A 20,373-nucleotide genomic window follows, 5' to 3' on the forward strand; every position below is an offset into this window, starting at 1 on the left:
CAAGTTACCTGTAAATGAAAATGATGATGACATCAAGGTTCAAACTTAAACCCCGTATTGTTTGTCATGGTACTTGAATCTCTCTCACATGACTTCAAAAATGGATTCCCATGGGAGATGTTCTATGCTGATGACTTGGTGTTGATTGCAGAGAATGGAAGGGAGGCAGAGGAAAGATTTGGGAAGTGGAGAGATGGAATGGTACACAGGAGTTTGAGAGTAAATACAGATAAAACAGAAGTGATGATAGCTAGGGCTGGTGGCACTACTGTCAATGCAGAGGGAGTGTGGCCATGTGCATTTTGCCACGGGGTATGGGAAGTAACTCCATCTTGTACAGTGTTTGTGATACATGGGTGCATAAGAGATGTAGTGGTACTGTACACTTCGTTAAAAAAATAACTTCTAGCTATTGGTCAGCCAAGTATCATAATGAAGTTATGCAGAGGTAAATTACTTAATTACTGGTGCCAGTATTTAGTACTGGGATAAACTTATCCCAGGTATGGCAGTGGACATATTAGTTTGTGTTGTAGTAGTAGTAGTTGTTCCCTAGGCAGTCTGGCTGAACAGCCCCGTGTCCCTAAGGAAGACCACGGCCGAGACCAGGCTTTCCCACAGAGCTGTCAAGGAGTGTATGTTGTGTTGTTAGCACAGGCAATTGTGTGCAATGCAGTCTTCCATAATGTGCTTAATAGTATGGGGTGCTGTGCTGCATCCTGGACAGGCATCAGTGACGGAGTCATCCAGTCTCCTCTGATAACTCAAAAGGGCTGGATGATGCCCACATCCCAGCCTGGCCAGGTGGACCCTATCCTCACAAGGGAGGTAGGATTCAGAAGGGTGGATATCAGAAGGCCGTGCATGCAGCTGTATGTTGTCTTTGAGTGACTGAATGGAGCGGCGAGTGATTTGAGCATGGATATGCTTCTGGAAGCTGGTTTGAGGCAGGGGAGGGGGAAGAGATGACAATTTGTGTATGATATCGTGCTGCCACACACACACACACACCTTGGTGTGTGTGTGGATGTGCTGCCATGTAGTGTAGTGGATGGTGTGGGTTTGTGGAGGTTGCGGCAAGAATTTTTGTGTCTCATGTCTAGGTGGTCCTTGACATTGAAGACTGGTTTCTTGGTGAGGGTGGTCTGTAGGTGTACTACCGGTACCTGTGCAGCCTGTGATTATTTTTAGGGCCATGTTCTGTATGGCCTGTAGGGTATTGTAGTGTGTTTTAGTGAGGTTGTAATTTCAAGCAGGGCTTGCATATTTCATCACAGAACGTATATATATATTGCTTGTATACTGCGGTGGTGGTTTCTTTGTTGTGTCCGAATGTTGTGTAGGTAAGTGTCCTTAGGGTGTTGAGTCTTGGTGTTAATTTATTTTTAATATTTGTGATGTGTTGTTTAAATGACATTGATGTATGTTACACCAAGGATTTTATGTGTGTGTGTGTGTGTGTGTGTGTGTGTGTGTGTGTGTGTGTGTGTGTGTGTGTTAGGGGGGTGTTGTTTATGGTGAGGTGTGGAATGTGACTACCCAGTGTGTTCTGCTCTTCAATTTGTGAGAAGTCACTGTAGATTTGGCTGGGGCTGTTTTGAGTCTGTTTTTGGTGAATCATTCATGTAGTGTGTTGAGGTAAGGTTGGAGAATGTGTGCAGCTGTTTGAGTTTTGATGTGTACTTTTAAGTGTTATGTCGTCTGCTTTGGAAGCTAAATGTATCTTTGGTGTGTGGGATGTAGGTATGCCGAGCATGTAGTAGTAGTAGTAGTAGTAGTTGTTCCCTAGGCAGTCTGGCTGAACAGCCCCAAGTCCCATAGGAAGGCCATGGCTGAGACCAGGCTTTCCCACAGAGCACTCAAAGAGTGTATGTTGTGTTGTTGGCATAGGTGATTGTGTGCAATGCAGTCTTCCATAATGTGCTTAATGGTATGGGATGCTGTGTTGCATCCTGGACAGGCATCAGCGTGTTTAGGTCAAAGAGTGTATGGGACGAAACAGATCCTTGAGGGACGCTGTTTGTGAAGTTTCTGATGTTCGATGACTGACCAGCAGTTATTACATGTGCACATCTGCCTGCTAAGTAGTTTGTGATCCATCTTTTTGTGTTACTGTGCATGTTTGTTCTGAATATTTTGTTTGTGAGGTTATCAACAGGAAACCATTTACTACGCTGGGTGGTAACCATATAACCAAATTTTGGCGCCTGGTGGTTTAGTGGGTAATTATTGTGCTCCAATCGGATTGAGCCGGTGCAGGTTTATATCCAAAGGGTGGTTGGGGTTTATTGCTCACTTAATGCCACTCAGGGATGAGTGAGGTTGGTCACTCTCATCTTAAATGTCAGGACCAACTGCCTAGCCCCGGCCTTTGACGCTCCTCATGGGGCAACATAGGATTGGATGATGGATGGATGGATGGTGAGGTTATGGTGGGGGATGGCATCAAAAGCTTTGCTAATGTCTAGTGTGACTTGGAGTGTTCTGTGTGGTGGCCTAGCGGAATTGAAGCCATCAAAAACTTTGTGTATGGTCTGTAAGAAGGGTGTTTGTAGAGTGTAGTGGCCTAAAATCATGTTATGATGGGGTTAGGGGAGTGTGAGGTGTTACTAATTGTAATACTAGTCATTCTTTGACTTTAGAGGGGGTGCAAAGGAGTGTGATGGGGTGGTGTGAGGAGGGCAATGTGGGGTCTTTGTTGGGTTTTGGGATAGTGATGATAGTACCATAATTCCAGATGCTGGGTATTAAGTTGTGCGAGTACCTGTAGGTTGATATGTTGATGAGTGCTTATATACCTTGCAGTCCAGTGCTGCTTATGTTGCCTGGGCCACAGGCAGATGATTGCTTAAGGTTGCTAATGATGTGCTTTGTCTGGTTGTAAGTGAAGGGTGTGAAGTCAGGGCCTGTTGGGAACTGTCTCTTGTGTTGGATGACACGTCGGTTGTCGCAATGATTGGGGTTCAGGTGACTGACATGTGAAAAGTGATTGATGAGAGCGTTTGTTTGTTGTTTGTTTGAGGATATGGTGTCTGTTGTTGTGATGGCAGCGTGTGATTGTGTAATGTTGCTGTTGGAGAGTGTGATGCTGTTTAGTGTTTTGTAGAGTTTGCTGGTGTTTGCTTTGTGGTCAAGTGTTTGGAGGTTATTATTCCAGTGTAGTGTTTCCTGCTCTGATATTTTATTGTTTATTTGAGTGTTGAGTTCTTGTATTTGTTTTACGGTGTTTTGTATATCGGATGTTGGGAAGTGTTGTTGTGTGTCGCGTTGACTGAAGAGGCCTTGAATTTTTGGTGTGAAGTTGGGGTTGTCTCTCTTTCTGTTGTCTCTAAGGATATGTCTTTTGTCTGCATTTTGGATACAGTAATCCCTCCAAGATCTGACATAGTAGGGCCAAATGCATGTCCGGGACCTGGTTTTGTCCGGGACTTGTGAAAAAATGCCCCTGAACAGGTACTTATAGACCCCAACCCAACCTAACTTTGAAAGCCACCTAAATAACCTCCTGCCAGACATGCACGACACATTTAAGACCCTATTCACACAAGTAGGGGACAGAAACCATGAAATAAATGAAAAGGAACCAGAAATGAAAAATCAGAAGTGAGTATGGAAAGTATTTAGCATTGTACGGGGTACTTATGACACGTCTGTGGCCGTCACGAAGATTAACCCGCCTCCTCTAAGGCTTTGACCGTGGTGAAGTGCTCTTGAAGCACATACAGTAATCCAGTGTTGTCTATCTATCTATCTATTGCCAGACGCCTCAATCCCGTTTTGGGTGGCCACAAACAAATCGCCTCCAAGTCGCCCTGTCCCCCGCCATTTCACTGCCCTGCTCCCAACTCACACCCCCCTCTCTCATATACCTCACCACCCCATCCCTCCATCTCATCCTCGGCCTCCCCCTCCCTCTTTCCCCCTCCACCTCACTCACATACACTCTCTTCGTCAGTCTTTCACCCTCAGTCCTCTCCACATGGCCAAACCACCTCAGTGTGTTCCTCATAACGCTTCCTATCACATCCACATCAACACCACAGCGCTCCTTTATATCCTCATTCGTCAGCTTGTCTCTCCATGTGACTCCACAGGCTCCTCTTAAATAACTCATTTCCACTGCTCTCACTCTTGACTTGTGTCCTTCCAACAATGTCCAAGCTTCACTTCCGTACGTTAGAGTTGGTATCACAATACTGTCATGTAGTAACTTTTTCACTTCCATGCTCACTTCCCTGTTTCTTATCACTGCTTTCAAAGAACCAGCAGCCTTTCTTCCTTGCTGTACCCTTTTAAGCACTTCACCCTCCAAACCTCCATCCTTACTCATCACTCTGCTCAAGTACTTAAACGTACTCACATTTTCCAATTCCTCACCATCCAACCTCGCTGTACATTCACTGACTTCACCTCTCTCAAAGACCATCACTTTACTCTTCCTTACATTCACCTTTAGATTCCGTTTCTTACACACTCTCTCAAACTCATCCACCAAGCCTTGCAGCTCCCCTTCGTCTTCACTCAACAACACAGTATCATCTGCAAACAACAGTACAGGGAGTTTCCTCTCTCACCAGGGCCACTCCTCTCTCACCAGGGCCACTCCAACATCCACTACCCTACCTTGTACCTCTTTTATTACCCCATCCATGTACAGATTGAACAGCCATGGAGACGTGACACATCCCTGTTTCAAACCAACTTTCAAAGAGAAAAATTCACTTAGTTCACCATCCACACGCACTGCAGCCTTCGCACCATCGTACATACTCTTCACAGCATTCAGCAACTTCCCATCTACTCCATATATTCTTAACACTTTCCACAATCCTTGTCTATCCACCCTGTCATATGCTTTCTCCAAATCCATGAAAGCCGCATACAACTTCTTTCCCTTCTCTAGAAACTTTTCCACTAAAGATCTAAGAATGAATATCTGATCTACACAACCTCTTCCCTTCCTAAAGCCTCCCTGTTCTTCTCCAACTAATTTCTCTGTTCTTTCTCTAACTCTGTCAGTAAGTATCCTACCATACACTTTTCCTATTATACTAAGAAGACAAATGCCCCTATGATTACCACACACTTCTTTTTCCCCTTTTCCTTTGTACAAGGGAATAATTATACCTGACTTCCAATCCTCCGGGACTCTACCTTCCTTCCAATCCTCCGGGACACTACCTTCCTTCCAGGCCAATCTGCACATCTTCCACATCCATACTACTACTATCTCTCCACCATGCTTCAGCATTTCGCCACACACTCCATCAATTCCTGGGGCTTTCCCCAATTTAACTTTCTTCATTGCTTCCACAACTTCTATCCTACTGATTTCTTCCTGTCTTCTCACCTCCCTCCCTCCTCCAGCCATTCCCCAGCCACTTATACTCGCATTACTTCCATCCTCTACGTTCAACAATTCCTTAAAGTGTTCTCTCCATCTGCTCACTTTTTCTCCCTTCTCCACTAGTAATCTACCATTTTTATCTTTCACTCCCCTGCTAACTTCACTTCCACCCTGTCTTACTCTTTTCACCTCTCTCCAGAACATTTTCTTACAGTCCCTCCACTTTACACTCAAATTCCTTGCAAATTCCTCATCCACTCTCTTCTTACTCTATCTTACTAATCTTTTCACCTCTCTCTTTCTTTCTACATATAACTCTCTCTTCCGCCTCTCTTCTTCTTCCACGCCCCTATTTCTCATCCATTCATTGTATGCTTTCTTCTTTTGTGCCACAGCCTGTTTCACCTCTTCATTCCACCACGCTGTTCCTTGCACCCCCCTCCGACTTCTCTTCCTTCCACACACCACATCACATGCTGCACATATTTCTTCTGTAAATATTCTACACACACCTTCCACGTCTCCCATCTGCTCTAATTCATATTTGCCCAATCGTTCCTCCACTTCTCTCTTATACTCTGCCTTTTTCTCATCCTCTTGTAACCTTTCCACTCTCCTTGCAACTACTCCTTCCTCTCGTCTTTCCCTTCTTCTATTCCTCCATCTTACTTGAATTCTAATTCTGGCCACCACCAAGTAGTGGTCAGAAAGTCCACTCCCCCAACCTCTATAAACTCTTGCATCCATTACACATCTTCGCATCCTTTCATCCACACACACATAATCAATCATTGCCTTCCTTTCATTCAGTTCACCACCCACCCTTCTCATCGCTCGCCATGTATACCTGTGGATCATTTTATACCTGAAGAGGGTATTGGCTATCACCAACCCCCTCCCAGCACAAATGTCCACTAACGCACTCCCATTCTCATCTATCTCAGCAGGCACACCCCACTCACCAACTATTCCATCCACCTTCACATTCCCAACTTTACCATTCATATCACCAATCAAAAACACTCATTCCTTCCAAACTTTTCCATGCACACTTCTACATTTGTCCAGAACTCTTCTCTCACTCTCCTAGCACGATCTTGTGTTGGCGCATAGACACACACAATCGCCCACAGTTGTATTCCAACTTTCAACTTTACCCACACAATCCTTGACCCAACTGATCCATACTGTCTTATGCTCCTCTTCCATCTTTTACTCACAACTATACATACTCCTTCCTTTGCCCTCTCATTCTCACCTACTCCTGCACATATACCCCATCCATACTCCCATTCTCTCACACTTTCTCCTCGCCATTTTGTTTCAGTTATTCCACATACATCCACTTTCGCACCCTCAAGCACCTGGACAATCTCTCTCTCTTTCACCTCATCATTCGCTCCCCTTACATTCCAAGTTCCAATTACCATGTCCTTTGTCCGGTCCTTGGTCGTCATCGTTTGGTCAGTCCTTGTCTGAGGCTTATTGTTTGTTTTTTTAGTTAGTTGTTTTCTGGGGAGGGGCACTAACCCTCCGCCAACCCTTTTAGTCGCCTTTTACGACAAGCAGGGATACTGGGGGAGTATTCTTGATAAACCCCCCTACCCCCAGTGTTGAGCTGCACTTAATTCTTTGCACTGTGACAGGGCTCATGTTTGGCGAGCCACAGCTCGCAAATACGAGTATTTTTTCCCTTCGGCGAACAAATTTTACATGCAAGTCGCCTTTTGGCGAGGAGATAATACATCCAATTTGGTGAGGAGTAAACTACAAAATAAATTTCACTTAAATGAACAAAACACATTGTGATTGATTATTTAGTCTTTCCTTGTCGCCATTGTGAATGTTTAAAACCTCATTATATGATTAATCATTACAAAATGTAAATAAATATATTTATTTCTCGTAAAATGTTTCAGCTTGTAGTCAGTTTGGTTACTAAAAATTTATTTGGCTCGTAAATCTGAAACCTTAGGAGCCAAATGGCTCGCAACCATTGGCAGTTAGCAAGTGCCCTGTGTGAGTTATAACTGTTTAACACTGCACATTCTGTTCTTGCTTGCACCACGCCAGTTGCATCCACCAGTTTGTACTCTGCACTTAATACTTTGCACTCTGAATTCTAATTTCTAGACACTGCACAACACTGTAAATTCCCATGTGGTCTAGTGACGAGGTATTGCAGTTTATTCACTGCTTATTCACAAAAATAACACGTGCTGCAGCCATCGCGACGAGCGTGCAGTCACAATGGTAGGTAGTTGGGAACTGGGGAGGGAAGGATGCAGAGGCGCTCGACTATGTGCCAAAACACAGCTGTTTGTCGTCGTGTGCGGCAAGTTCAAAGTAGGGTTGAACCCCCCCCCCCTCCCCAAGACCCGAGCCCAAAATGTCTGGGATTTGGGGTGTCCAAGACTTGGACATCTAGGTCTTAAAGGGATTACTGTAATTGTATTGAAAGTGTGCACAGCATTGTTGATGTGTATGATAGGTGTACTGTTTAATGTTTCAAGGGGTTGTTCTGTTTCAGTTGTGAAGGCCTCACAGTTGGCTTTCTTATATAAATAGCCTAGTGTATGTGTGTCTGTAGCCAGCTGAGGTAATTCTGATTTTGGTAGTGATGATGATTGGGAGGTGGTCAGAGCCAAGGGTTTTGACTTCTCTCTGCGTTGTTGTGGGGACGAGATTTAGGAAACAAAAGATGATGGCTGTGGATGATGGGAGGAAGAGGGCTTGGTGTGGGATATGGGTATGTTGTTGGAGATTGTTGAGGATGAAAAGATTATCCTTTTGGGATTGTAGGACAGTACCGGCCCTCAGTCTGTGTCAGGGTTATTGACACCTTGGCGTTGAAATCACCACCCAGGATGATGGGTATGTTTGTGATGTGTATTTGAGGAGAGTAATTGTGTGGTACTGTGGGGGATGATTGGAGGGGAATGTATTTATTGGCAATTGTTATGTGTGATTTGTTGCCAGTGCGTATTTTAATTGATTGTACAGTAATCCCTCCACTATCCGTCGTAATAGAGCCAAAGGCATGTCCGGAAAGTGGTCCTGTCCCGATAGTGGGCACCAGCCTCCTGGACTTGTACTTATGGACCCTAACTCAGAAAAACACCTATACAACTCCCTCTGGACATGCATAGCACCTATTTAAGACCCAAATCACACCAATAAGGGACATAAAAAAATAAAATAAATGCAAAAGAACCATAAAATGAGGTTTTTGAGGTAGGTTTATACAATATTAAACATTCTGGGTACCGGTACTTACAAGTCCCTGGCTCATGGACTGGTAGTTATGGACCCTATCCTAGCCTAACTCAGAAAAACACCTCCCTACTGCACATGCATAGCACCTAAGACACTACATATTCACACCAATAAGGGACATAAAAGAGTGAAATGAGGTGTTAGAGGTAAGTACAGTATGGAAAATACATTACAGTACAGTATGAAACATTCTGCCTACTTACAGCAAGTCCCAGGCCATCTCGATGAATAACTGCCTCCTCTAAGACTCTGACAGTAAGAAGGATTTCCTGAAGCACTTGCAGTACACTGTTCATGAAGTCTTGCACTTAGTCATTCGCACTCAGAAGACCATTCTCTTTAAACAGCGCACTTTTGTCTTATTTATTCTCCATTGTAACTTAATAAGTGTTTCACTCTGCACTTTAAGTCTTTCTGCTCATAAAACCATTTTCAAAACAAAACACACTCAAGTTAATTTACATTAAATTTACAGTCCAAAAATTATTTGTTTTTTCACTCAGATTTCTAATTTCTTAACAATACTGTATGCACTGTTTTTCTTTCACTGCACAATACTAAATTCCCGTGTGGTCTAGTGGAGAAGTTCTTGCCGTTTAATCACTGTCAGAGTCTGAGAGTAGCACAGGGAGGTGACCTAGGGGTGCATCGCTGGGTCATGGTGATGGCGTACCCACTGCAGATGACTCTGAAGATAGGTGCAAACTCACGTCGAGCGGTGACTCCACCGTGGCTGATGTGCTGGGCTGTGGCTCGGAGCATGAGGGCCTGTCTTGGGGAGGCAACGGAGTGGAGCCAGGGCTGGGCACAGCGGGGGTCACGGGCCTGAAAAAGCTGTCAATCGTTGATTGACGCAAGGAACGACGATTCTGACAATTAATGATGCGCTGCCTGAAAGCATGCACTTGCTCCACAAGTCCCAAGGGCCCCATCTCCCCGTCGCAGTCTGGGTGTTCCAGGTAGTCCAGAACGAACTCTAGGTGTTCCCGGAGTGCGCTCGGGTTGGGGATGGCTAGAGTAGTGTCGTGCTGAGAGGAGTCCGCATCATCGTCGCCGTCCTCGTCGGAATCTTCAAGCTGGATACTGACACCTGCAACTGAACATGCTATCTCGATATCAGACAGGGTCTGATACCCAGGATCGCCCTCGTCGTCATCCAAACACTCACGCACTTCATCCACATCAACATCGTCCCCATGCACACGTAGATGTGCATGGAAGTCATCCACGTCGAAACCTAGGAAATCGTGCTTCACATCCGTTCCAAGAAGCAAACGAGACCAACCATTTTCTAGAGTCTTGACAGGGACTACCTTCGTTGCACTGGCCCAGTTGTAAATGGCAGACTTGATGTTGTAGCGGCGAAGGTTTTCCAAAGTCCGCTGGTCCCGTGTGTCCCGTCCCTCCCTGTGCTCGTCCTCGTCCTCAAGAACAACCATCACCTCGTCCAGGAACTTCCGTCGGTATAGCAGCTTTGTTGCCACGATCACTCCTTGGTCCAATGGTTGGATGAGAGCTGTAGTATTAGGTGGCAGAAACATGCACCTTATGCGGCCATTCTCAGCCACCAAGTCCTTGTCGCACGGGTGGGCAGGTGCATTGTCGAGGAGGAGGAGGGCCTTTACCTGGTCGCGTGGGATTCCCAGTTTCTCCGTCTGGTAATGTATGACCTCCTTGACGAAATGGCGGTGGAACCAGTCTTTGAAGATGTGGCCTGTGAACCATGCCTTCAAGGAATGGTACCAGACGACAGGAAGGACATCCATCACCGCACGAAGACACTGAGGCTGCTTTGCACGGCCAACAATAACGGGCTTAAGCCGGTGCATGCCGTTAGCATTAGCACAACACAAAGCAGATATCCTTTGCTTGGAGAGCTCGCGGCCAGGTACACGCTTCTCCGTCTCCTCGGCTAGAGTGTTCGTAGGCAAAGAGGGATAGAATAAACCAGTTTCGTCAGCATTGTAGACTTGACCGAGAGTGAGGCCCTCCCTGTCGATCAAGCCCTTCACCTTGTACCGAAACTCCTCTACTCCATCCTCGTTAGCATCCAAAGCTTCGCCATGAGACTTACAGTGGGTAAGGCCTTGTCATAACTTGAACACGAAGAGCCAACTCTCGGATGCCTTGAAGTCTAGGGCGTCGTGAAGCCTTGCGAACTCCTCAGCAGCAGCCTTCAGCTCCGTACCACGTACCATCACACCAGCGGCACGTTGCTGTCGATACCAAATCAACGTGGAGCAGTCGACATCAGCAAACTTGGGAGTAAACATCATCTTCCTCTCCACGTTGCGTTTGCTTTTCGACGAGAAGTCAGCCGTGTATTGCATTAGTTTGTCTCGGGATCTCTTGATATCAAACAAAGTAAATCGGGCCAGGTTGAACTCACGAAGGATGCGTGACGAAGACCATCCCGCATCTACTTTCTCCAATATCTCCCTCTTCTTCTCCAGAGTCAAAACCACTCTCTTCCTCTTCTCAGGCGGTGAGGCCATCATCACACACACGAAGAAGAGGCACGAGAGCAGCAGGAGTGCCTGCAGCAGGTAAGGCACCACCACAAAAGCGAGCACGTGGGCAGCCATGACGACGAGCGTACCCTCACGACAAGAGACTGGCGGAAAGTGGGGAGGATGTAGGGCGCTCTAGCAGACGTTAGAGGAATGACGCACCAAAACAAAGCTGTCCCATGCCACACACGCCAAGTTCAAGTTACAGGCGGGAAAAAGTCGGATTTTTTTGTTTTTTTTTTTTTTTTTTTTTTTTGGGAATACAGTTGACCCACTGCCCTCACTGTTCTGATTGTTCACGGTTTGTCAGCAGGGAAACCAAATCATCTTTTTTTGAAGTCCAGAGAAAAGTGGAAACACATTCAAATCGCGCGCCACACGCTGCATACTGCCTGCAGCGCCACCCCCGCATTGTTTTGAATCTCTTGCGGCAGGCTCCCTCGTTCTCAGGTTCCGAGATAATTCGCCGTCAAGTCAATTCGCTGTCAAAACATGGACAATTCCCCGTCAGGACAATTCGCACCATGGACGATTCCCCATCATTCTATAAATATACTTATTTTTGAATAATTAATACTTTAACATTCTCCCTATGTGTCAAGTGGGGTTGGTGGAGGATTAGTGTCCCTCCCTGTAAAACAATTAACTCTAAGCCCTTGGCCACCCCGTTTGGGATACATGGCATCTGGCAATGAATGAATAACTAATTTTCATGGGGATCTATCAAAGTCTGTGTTCATTCAATAGCGTAGGCTTTGGATATCATTTATAAGTTGCACTTTTAGCCAATAATTAACGTGTTTCTACTTTGCTGTAGTCGACTTTGAATTATATTCTAGCATCACCCGTAGCTGTCTTCATTAATTTTCTTTGGTACAACAACATCTTGGGTATAATTTAAAACGACTCTGAAGAGGTACAAGTATATATTCATTTCAAATGACAATATCCATCGTGTTATTCTGATCGGCCATAGTGGACGCAAACCATGGGGAAAGATATGGCTGAGCCTCAACAGATGTCACTACATTTATTATAAAAACAATAAACCACCACCACTTTTAAAACTCGTATATTTAAAAGACTATTATAGTATGTAAATAAATGACAAGGAATCGTCCTGACGGTGAATTGTCTTGTTATTGTTGTGACTGCGAATTGACCTGACGGCAAATTGTCCCGAAACCCATTCTCACTGTGACCACGCTTGTGTGTGCTTGTACTCGCTGATCTCTCCGTGACACCATCATTTTATCTACCATGGGCCCTAAGAGAGCAGCCAAGACATTTCCTGAAGGCACCCCAAAGCACCAGAAGAAGGTAATGACCCTGCTGGAGAAGGTAGAATTGCTGGACAAGTTACGGGAGGGAAAATCCTGGTAACGGTGGTGGAGGGTGAGAGTGTAGCTGTGACGAGCGGTGTGAGCGGCCATCCACCTACGCAGTTAAACTATTTTTTTCATAATTTAATTATAAATAAGGTGTTTATTGACATGTACACAGGGGTTTTCTTTCATTAAAGAAGGAAATGGGGGGTTAGGGGTGTTTTTAGGGGGGCACCAATTTTACACGGATTTTTTATCTTCGCGGGGTTCTCAGGCCCCTAACCCCCACGAAGACAGAGGGTCAGCTGTATTAGATCCCAGGACGATTATGTCCGGTAAGTGGGGATGTCCGGAAAGTGGGCGTCCAGATAGTACAGGGATTACTGTATTTTTGTTGTGGTGTCATGTGGGGGGAGAAGTGACTTTGTGTGTCCACTGGTATCTGAAAAGTTGATGGATTTGTGTACCAGGTTGATGAGTCCACCGCCACTGCTGTCGGCCCGGTCTTGTCTGATGGTGGTGAAATTATGAAATGTAGGTGTTTTTTGTGTTCAGCATAGTTTTGTTTCGTGTAAGATGGCAGTGTGTATGTTTTATTGTTTGATGAAATATGTGTGATCTTGTTTTTTGGTGTTTATGCTATCTATGTTTATTTGAAGAATGTTAATGTTGTGTGTATATGTGTTGGATGCTGTAGCACAGGGGGAGGGGGAGGTGGGGGTGTGGGTGGAGGAGAAGGGGTAGGAGAAGGTTGCTACTTGTGATAGAGATAAGGGTTGGGGTGGATTTTTTTTTTTTTTTTTTTTTTTTTTTTTTTTTGAGAAAGAAAGAACCAAAGGCCAGGAGCCTGCAAACTGTCCCTTCCAAGAAAAAAAAATAGCTACAAAAAAGAGCCAGATTCAAGATCTGTGGGAAGGATTGATGGGTTAGGCTGAGGAAGTGTGGAGGAAGTAGGGGAGGGGCTGGTGGGGGGGGATTGAAGGTGGGGGGAAGGAGCGTAAGGAGCAGTTCCAGGTGCTTGTGTAATGTTCTCTGGATGTAAGTGTTTTACAGATGAAACAGGTCCAGTTCTTGCAAAAATTGCACTAAATTGAACCCTTTGTGTGTCGACTCGAAGTGATGGGTTTTGTTGATGGGACCTGGATTGCTCTCAATGTCACCTTCTAGAAGACGTCGTTGAGAAAAGACCACTGGAGAGTTATTTCTCAGTGTAGAAAAAACAGTGTTGTGTGTGTGTGTTGAGAGATGTGGTACTTGCCCAGGCGACCGAAGCCACTCCCAGGTTCTCAGGCCCTGTGAGTGGCCGAGGGGGGGGGGGGGTTGCAGTGGTTTGGCCCCCATGCTGTCCTCCTCCACTTTGACAGCCTCTGCGATGTGGACCCACGATGTAGACACCATTGCTGCAGGTCTGTTAGTTTCTGTTTTCCGAGTAGACTGTTTACAATAGAAACACCATGTCATACTAAACTAAGTTTCTGGTAGTCTTGTCTTGTAGGCCTCACTTTTATTCTTTAGAGTTTTAAAGTTTCTCTCTCTCTCTCTCTCTCTCTCTCTCTCTCTCTCTCTCGCTGAACTGCAACCTTATATGAGGGTCTCACTTCCATAACGTTGTAAGCGCCGCTGAAAAAAAAAAAAAATGAGAATCGCAGTATGGATCAGTTGGGTCAAGGATTCTGTGGGTAAAGTTGAAAGTTGGAATACAAATGTGGGCGATTGTGTATGTGTATGCGCCAACACAAGATCATGCTAGCAGAGTGAGAAAAGAGTTCTGGACAAATGTAGAAGTGTGCATGGAAAAGTTTGGAAGGAATGAGAGAGTGTTTTTGATCGGTGATATGAATGGTAAAGTAGGGAATGTGAAGGTGGATGGAATAGTTGGTGAGTGGGGTGTGCCTGCTGAGATAGATGAGAATGGCAGTGTGTTAGTGGACATTTGTGCTGGGAGGGGGTTGGTGATGGCCAATACCCTCTTCAGGCATAATATGATCCACAGGTATACATGGCGAGTGATGAGAAGGGTGGGTAGTGAACTGAATGAAAGGAAGGCAATGATTGATTATGTGTATGTGGATGAAAGGATGCAAAGATGTGTAATGGATGCAAGAGCTTATAGAGGTTGGGGGAGTGGATTTTCTGACCACTACTTGTGGTGGCCAGAATTAGGATACAAGTAAGATGGAGGAATAGAAGACGGGAAATACGAGAGGAAGGAGTAGTTGCAAGGAGAGTGGAAAGGTTACAAGAGGATGAGAAAAAGGCAGAGTATAAGAGAGAAGTGGAGGAACAATTGGGCAAATATGAATTGGAGCAGATGGGGGACGTGGAAGGTGTGTGCAGGATATTTACAGAAGAAATATGTGCAGCATGTGATGTGGTGTGTGGGAGGAAGAGAAGATGGAGGGGGGTGCAAGGAACAGCGTGGTGGACTGAAGAGGTGAGACAGGCTGTGGCGCAAAAGAAGAAAGCATACAATGAATGGATGAGAAATAGGGGCGTGGAAGAAGTTTAGAGGCGAAGAGAGAGTCATATGTAGAAAGAAAGAGAGAGGTGAAAAGGTTAGTAAGAGAGAGTAAGAAGAGAGTGGATGAGGAATTTGGAAGAAATTTGATTATAAAGTGGAGGGACTGTAAGATGATGTTCTGGAAAGAGGTGAAGAGAGTAAGACCAGGTGGAAGTGAGGTTAGCAGGGGAGTGAAAGATAAAAATGGTAGATTACTAGTGGAGAAGGGAGAAAAAGTGAGCAGATGGAGAGAACACTTTAAGGAATTGTTGAACATAGAGGATGGAAGTACAGTAATGCGAGTATAAGTGGCTGGGGAATGGCTGGGAGAAGGAGAGAGGTGAGAAGACAGGAAGAAATCAGTAGGATAGAAGTTGTGGAAGCAATGAAGAAAGTTAAACTGGGGAAATCTCCAGGTATTGATGGAGTGTGTGGTGAAATGCTGAAGCATGGGGGAGAGATAGTAGTAGAATGAATGTGGAAGATGTGCAGATTGGCCTGGGAGGAAGGAAGAGTCCCGGAGGATTGGAAGTCAGGTATAATTATTCCCTTGTACAAAGGAAAAGGGGAAAAAGAAGTGTGTGGTAATCATAGGGGCATTTGTCTTCTTAGTATAATAGGAAAAGTGTATGGTAGGATACTTACTGACAGAGTTAGAGAAAGAACAGAGAATCTTGTTGGAGAAGAACAGGGAGGCTTTAGGAAGGGAAGAGGTTGTGTAGATCAGATATTCATTCTTAGATCTTTAGTGGAAAAGTTTCTTGAGAAGGGAAGGAAGTTGTATGTGGCTTTCATGGATTTGGAGAAAGCATATGACAGGGTGGATAGACAAGGATTGTGGAAAGTATTAAGAATATATGAAGTAGATGGGAAGTTGTTGAATGCTGTGAAGAGTATGTATGATGGTGCTAAGGCTGCAGTGCGTGTGGATGGTGAACTAAATGAATTTTTTTCTTTAAAAGTTGGGTTGAAACAGGGATGTGTCATGTCTCCATGGTTGTTCAATCTGTACATGGATGGGGTAATAAAAGAGGTACAGGGTAGGGTAGTGGATGTTGGAGTGGCCCTGGTGAGAGAGGATAGTGTTTGGAAACTCCCTGTACTGTTGTTTGCAGATGATACTGTGTTGTTGAGTGAAGATGAAGGGGAGCTGCAAGGCTTGGTGGATGAGTTTGGGAGAGTGTGTAAGAAACGGAATCTAAAGGTGAATGTAAGGAAGAGTAAAGTGATGGTCTTTGAGAGAGGTGAAGTCAGTGAATGAACAGCGAGGTTGGATGGTGAGGAATTGGAAAATGTGAGTACATTTAAGTACTTGGGTAGTGTGATGAGTAAGGATGGAGGTTTGGAGGGTGAAGTGCTTGAAAGGGTACAGCAGGGAAGAAAGGTTGTGGGTTCTTTGAAAGCAGTGATAAGAAGCAGGGAAGTGAGCATGAAAGTGAAAAAGTTACTACATGACAATATTGTGATACCAACTCTAACGTATGGAAGTGAAGCTTGGACGTTGTTGGAAGGACACAAGTCAAGAGTAAGAGCAGTGGAAATGAGTTATTTAAGAGGAGCCTGTGGGGTCACATGGAGAGACAGGCTGACGAATGAGGATATAAAGGAGCGTTGTGGTGTTGATGTGGATGTGATAGGAAGCGTTATGAGGAACACACTGAGGTGGTTTGGCCATGTGGAGAGGATGGAGGGTGAGAGACTGACGTAGAGAGTGTATGTGAGTGAGGTGGAGGGGGAAAGAGGGAGGGGGAGGCCGAGGATGAGATGGAGGGATGGGGTGGAGAGGTATATGAGAGAGGGGGGGTGTGAGTTGGGAGCAGGGCAGTGAAATGGCGGGGGACAGGGCGACTTGGAGGCGATATGTTTGTGGCCACCCCAAACGGGATTGAGGCTTCTGGCATAGCAAAAGGTGCCAAGATTGCTACCGATTCAGGGAGCACAAACCAGTTGTGATAAGCAGTAGTCATTAGTTTGTCCAACTTTTCTTCAGGAATTTTCAGGGGACATGATCATATTAACTTCAGAGGCACATCATATGGGTGTTGCTGACTGAAGTCTGGTGTCTTCGTCTAGTAAATCTGTTGTATGGGTGGATTTTCTGACATTTGTTATTAGAGCCAACTCCTTTTATACAATCTTATGTAGTGATACACCATCCATCATTCCATTTTTTACAGCAAGTTGCAGTGTGTGTGAAAACAGGGGTCATGTACTGGAAGGAAACTGAATACATTATCTGAAGAGTTTCGTACATCTAGAGATTCCCTAAAAGATTCTGAGTCATTCTGTAGATGATGATGATCTTGTTTTGCTGGCTTGGGTCCAGCTAAGGAGAAAGCTCTAATCATGTTTAATGCATTGTTTGCGATAACAAAAGACACATTGTTGGTGATCTTAAAGAAACTAACAACATCCTCTAAGTGAGCAAGGATAGTCTCTGAGGTGTGATGACCTGTAAATCTCTGATAGGATAACATTATTGAGTGTAGCTTCTACTCATGTATGAAGTGGGCAGTCACTCCTGGAAAGCTACGCATTTGTCTGTTACTACAGCTGTCTGCAGTAATATTAATGTTTGGGGAAAGTCTTATTTTATAGAGACAGCATTTTGTTGGAACTCTTTACGCTTATTTTTAAGCAAAGTTGTTGAGAAATGGCTATGACTTAGGAAAACATATCATGGGTCCAGTGTATGAGGTCTGTCCAAAAAGAAACCAAACTTTTTAACTAGAGCACCAACTAGCTGGTGTAGCTTGATTGCAATGGGAGCACTGTGTAGTGGAGGCTTTGAGCTCTAGTCTAACACTAACTGCATCATGCCTTGTCACTTAGTCGTCGAGGTACACACACTTGAGTGAACATGCATTTATTTCCGAATGTTTATAGGACAGGTAAAGTTGTGGTTGGTGTTGTAGCCGAAATATTGATAGCATCTGGGACTGTGGGGGTAAGAGTAGTAACTGATTCCTTAAGTGTTGTTATAAGTGCTCTGTATGAAATGGTCAGTTTAAGACTGACTATAAACGTTTATTAGGAGACTGACTCTCTTGATCGGGGTAACTTTGGTGGACTGAAACTTTAAGATCAGGTAATGTTAGTCATAGGGGGAGTCCTGGAATGTATGATTTGAGATGAGATGAATAGCCTTGAGATGCAATTTGGTTAACATGCCAAGCAGAAGAACTACGATGCTATATTTATTGATAGGCAGCCAGAGGAATTGTTCTTGAGTAAGTAGAAAGATCTTTGCTTTTGTTGACATGGAGAAATCTTTTGCTATAGAATACACGAGAGGTGATGCAATGTGCATTGAGGAAGTGAGTGTATTATTAGAGTGGTTACAACAATGTACCAGGGTGCAAATACTCAAGTGTGAGTGAATGGTGGCTGAGTGATGAATATTCAGTAAAGGCTGAAGTGCTAAAAAAATCTGCTCTTAGCTTTTTGCAGTTATCATAGTGCTTGATGCACTTTTGAGTGGCTTTAGGACTGACCTCCCTCATTGGATGTATGCCAGCGATTTAATGTTGATTATAGAGAATGAGAGCCACAGATGTTGAGGATGGAAGATGACAATTGGGTGTGGAAGGTGAGAGGTGGAAACGTCAGGGGTAAGGTTGTACGAGTCAGGCCAAAAAAAAAAAAAAAAAAAAAAAAAAAAAAAAAAGTGTGTACCCTCAGGGATAAGTGAGTGAATAGGGAGGCTGCTGGATATCGGGCAGTGTGGAGAGCTGCCATTATGTGACCAAGGTCAATGCATGCAGGCATGTTGGAGCCTTTGTAAACCATATGATACAAGGGAGATTTTAGGTGAAGAAATGAAGTGGAGTTAACCCCTAAAGTCCTAATCACATCAATTGATGTGATTTATGCCAAAATGCCTAATTGCATCAATTGAGTGGGGCCTGTAAAAAACTGCGGAGCGCTTGCTCCACCCTGATATGACATACATGGCTTCAGGCCAATGAGAACTCACTCCTGAGGTGGCGTGAGGGGGGATCGGACCAACCTGGGCGGTGGGGGGGGGCCCCCCCTCCTCTGGGCCACCTCCATGCCACCCTCTACCCCACTTCCTCACTCCCTCCTTGTCCCCCATCACCCTCCCACCCCTCCATGCACCTGCGTCTCTCCTCCCACCCCTCCATGCACCTGCGTCTCTCCTCCCACCACAACCTGTGTCCCTTCCCACCCACTCTCGTCCCTCCTCCCACCTTGCTAGCCATGAGTTCCCCCTGAACCCCACCCCATCCCTCCCTCCTTGTCCCTCACTACCCTTCCAACCCCCTACAGACCCCTGAGAGGTATCAGGCTGCCAAGATGTTGCAGAACACACTGAAGTGCTTTCTTTTCATGTGAAAAGTTGGTTATTTTTCCAACCATTGTACCTATAGGCCTACATCCCACAACTTGCTTTATCTTCCCACAGCCTAGTAATCTCCCCACACCTACATACACCTGTTTTCATGGTTGGTGTGACAAAACACTTTGAAATGACCTGTTTCAATAAGAAAAATATGTAGTTATCAAAATTTTCATGTTTTCAAGGGCTTTTTTTAACTTTGAAGTGCAATTGTGCGGTAACCATTTGGCCTGTGGGGGTGCAGATTGCGTTGTCAGGTGTGTAAATTCTTCCTCTTTAGCCAGAACACGCTCAATTTGCCGTTGGTGAAATTCGCCAAAACACCTCCAAATTGCGGTTGTGGGAGGTACCCTGCCTGAAATAATTGCAGTCTTTTGGGGTTAAGAATGATTGACAGGGAAGGTGGATAAACATAATTGATGATCTCTCTAGTGGATGGTGGCACTGTGGAGGTGGAAGGTGTGTGGCCATGTGCTTTATGTCAGAAGTGTGTTATTATCACTTCTGTAATATTTGATATAAATGGGTAGCCACAGAAAAGATGTTATAGTATCAGAGATAGACCGCAGGATGTGGTAGACTGTGAATGCACTGTGTGTAGGGATGAGCAGTGAGTTAGATGTGTCAGGACAGACTTGATGGATGTGACTTTGGAGTGTGTGTAGAGAAATTTTATGTGGATAATATGGTCATTGTTGAGGGGCAGAGGAGGGTAGAGCTGAGGCTAGCTCCATTGCTTGAATTAGGAGTGGATGAAAGAAGTCCAGTATAGGGAACTGTTATTCTCTTGCATTGAGGGGACCTTCTCTTTACACTAAGAAAATGTTGCATGCTTCATTTGTGAGAAACATAATTCTTTATGGAAGTGGAAAAAAAGGAGAGGATGGCAGTCTGACCATAGTTGTCTCTGTATACTCAAACGTATGCGGCAGTTGAAATTGTGTGTGATATTTCTCTTGAACTAGAATTAAATTAGGTTGTCTGTAGGTCAGTTCAAGCCATTTCTGGTGATATTGCATCCATTCTTTCTAAGTAATTTTAGCCCTGTTCAGACT

The 20,373-nt window shown here is 44.8% G+C and overlaps 1 protein-coding gene across 1 annotated transcript in view; it reads left to right on the forward strand.

The window, feature by feature from the left end:
* The window catches only part of Rab5 (RAS oncogene family member Rab5), a 66,438-nt gene that overhangs the window by 17,597 nt on the left and 28,468 nt on the right, over positions 1-20,373 (forward strand). The gene's annotated exons all lie outside the window — the stretch shown is intronic.

This window comes from Coenobita brevimanus, chromosome 75 (genome assembly GCF_032717465.1).
Source record: "Coenobita brevimanus isolate Jiangsu-jjx chromosome 75, ASM3271746v2, whole genome shotgun sequence".
In the NCBI taxonomy this organism is placed as follows: domain Eukaryota; kingdom Metazoa; phylum Arthropoda; class Malacostraca; order Decapoda; family Coenobitidae; genus Coenobita; species Coenobita brevimanus.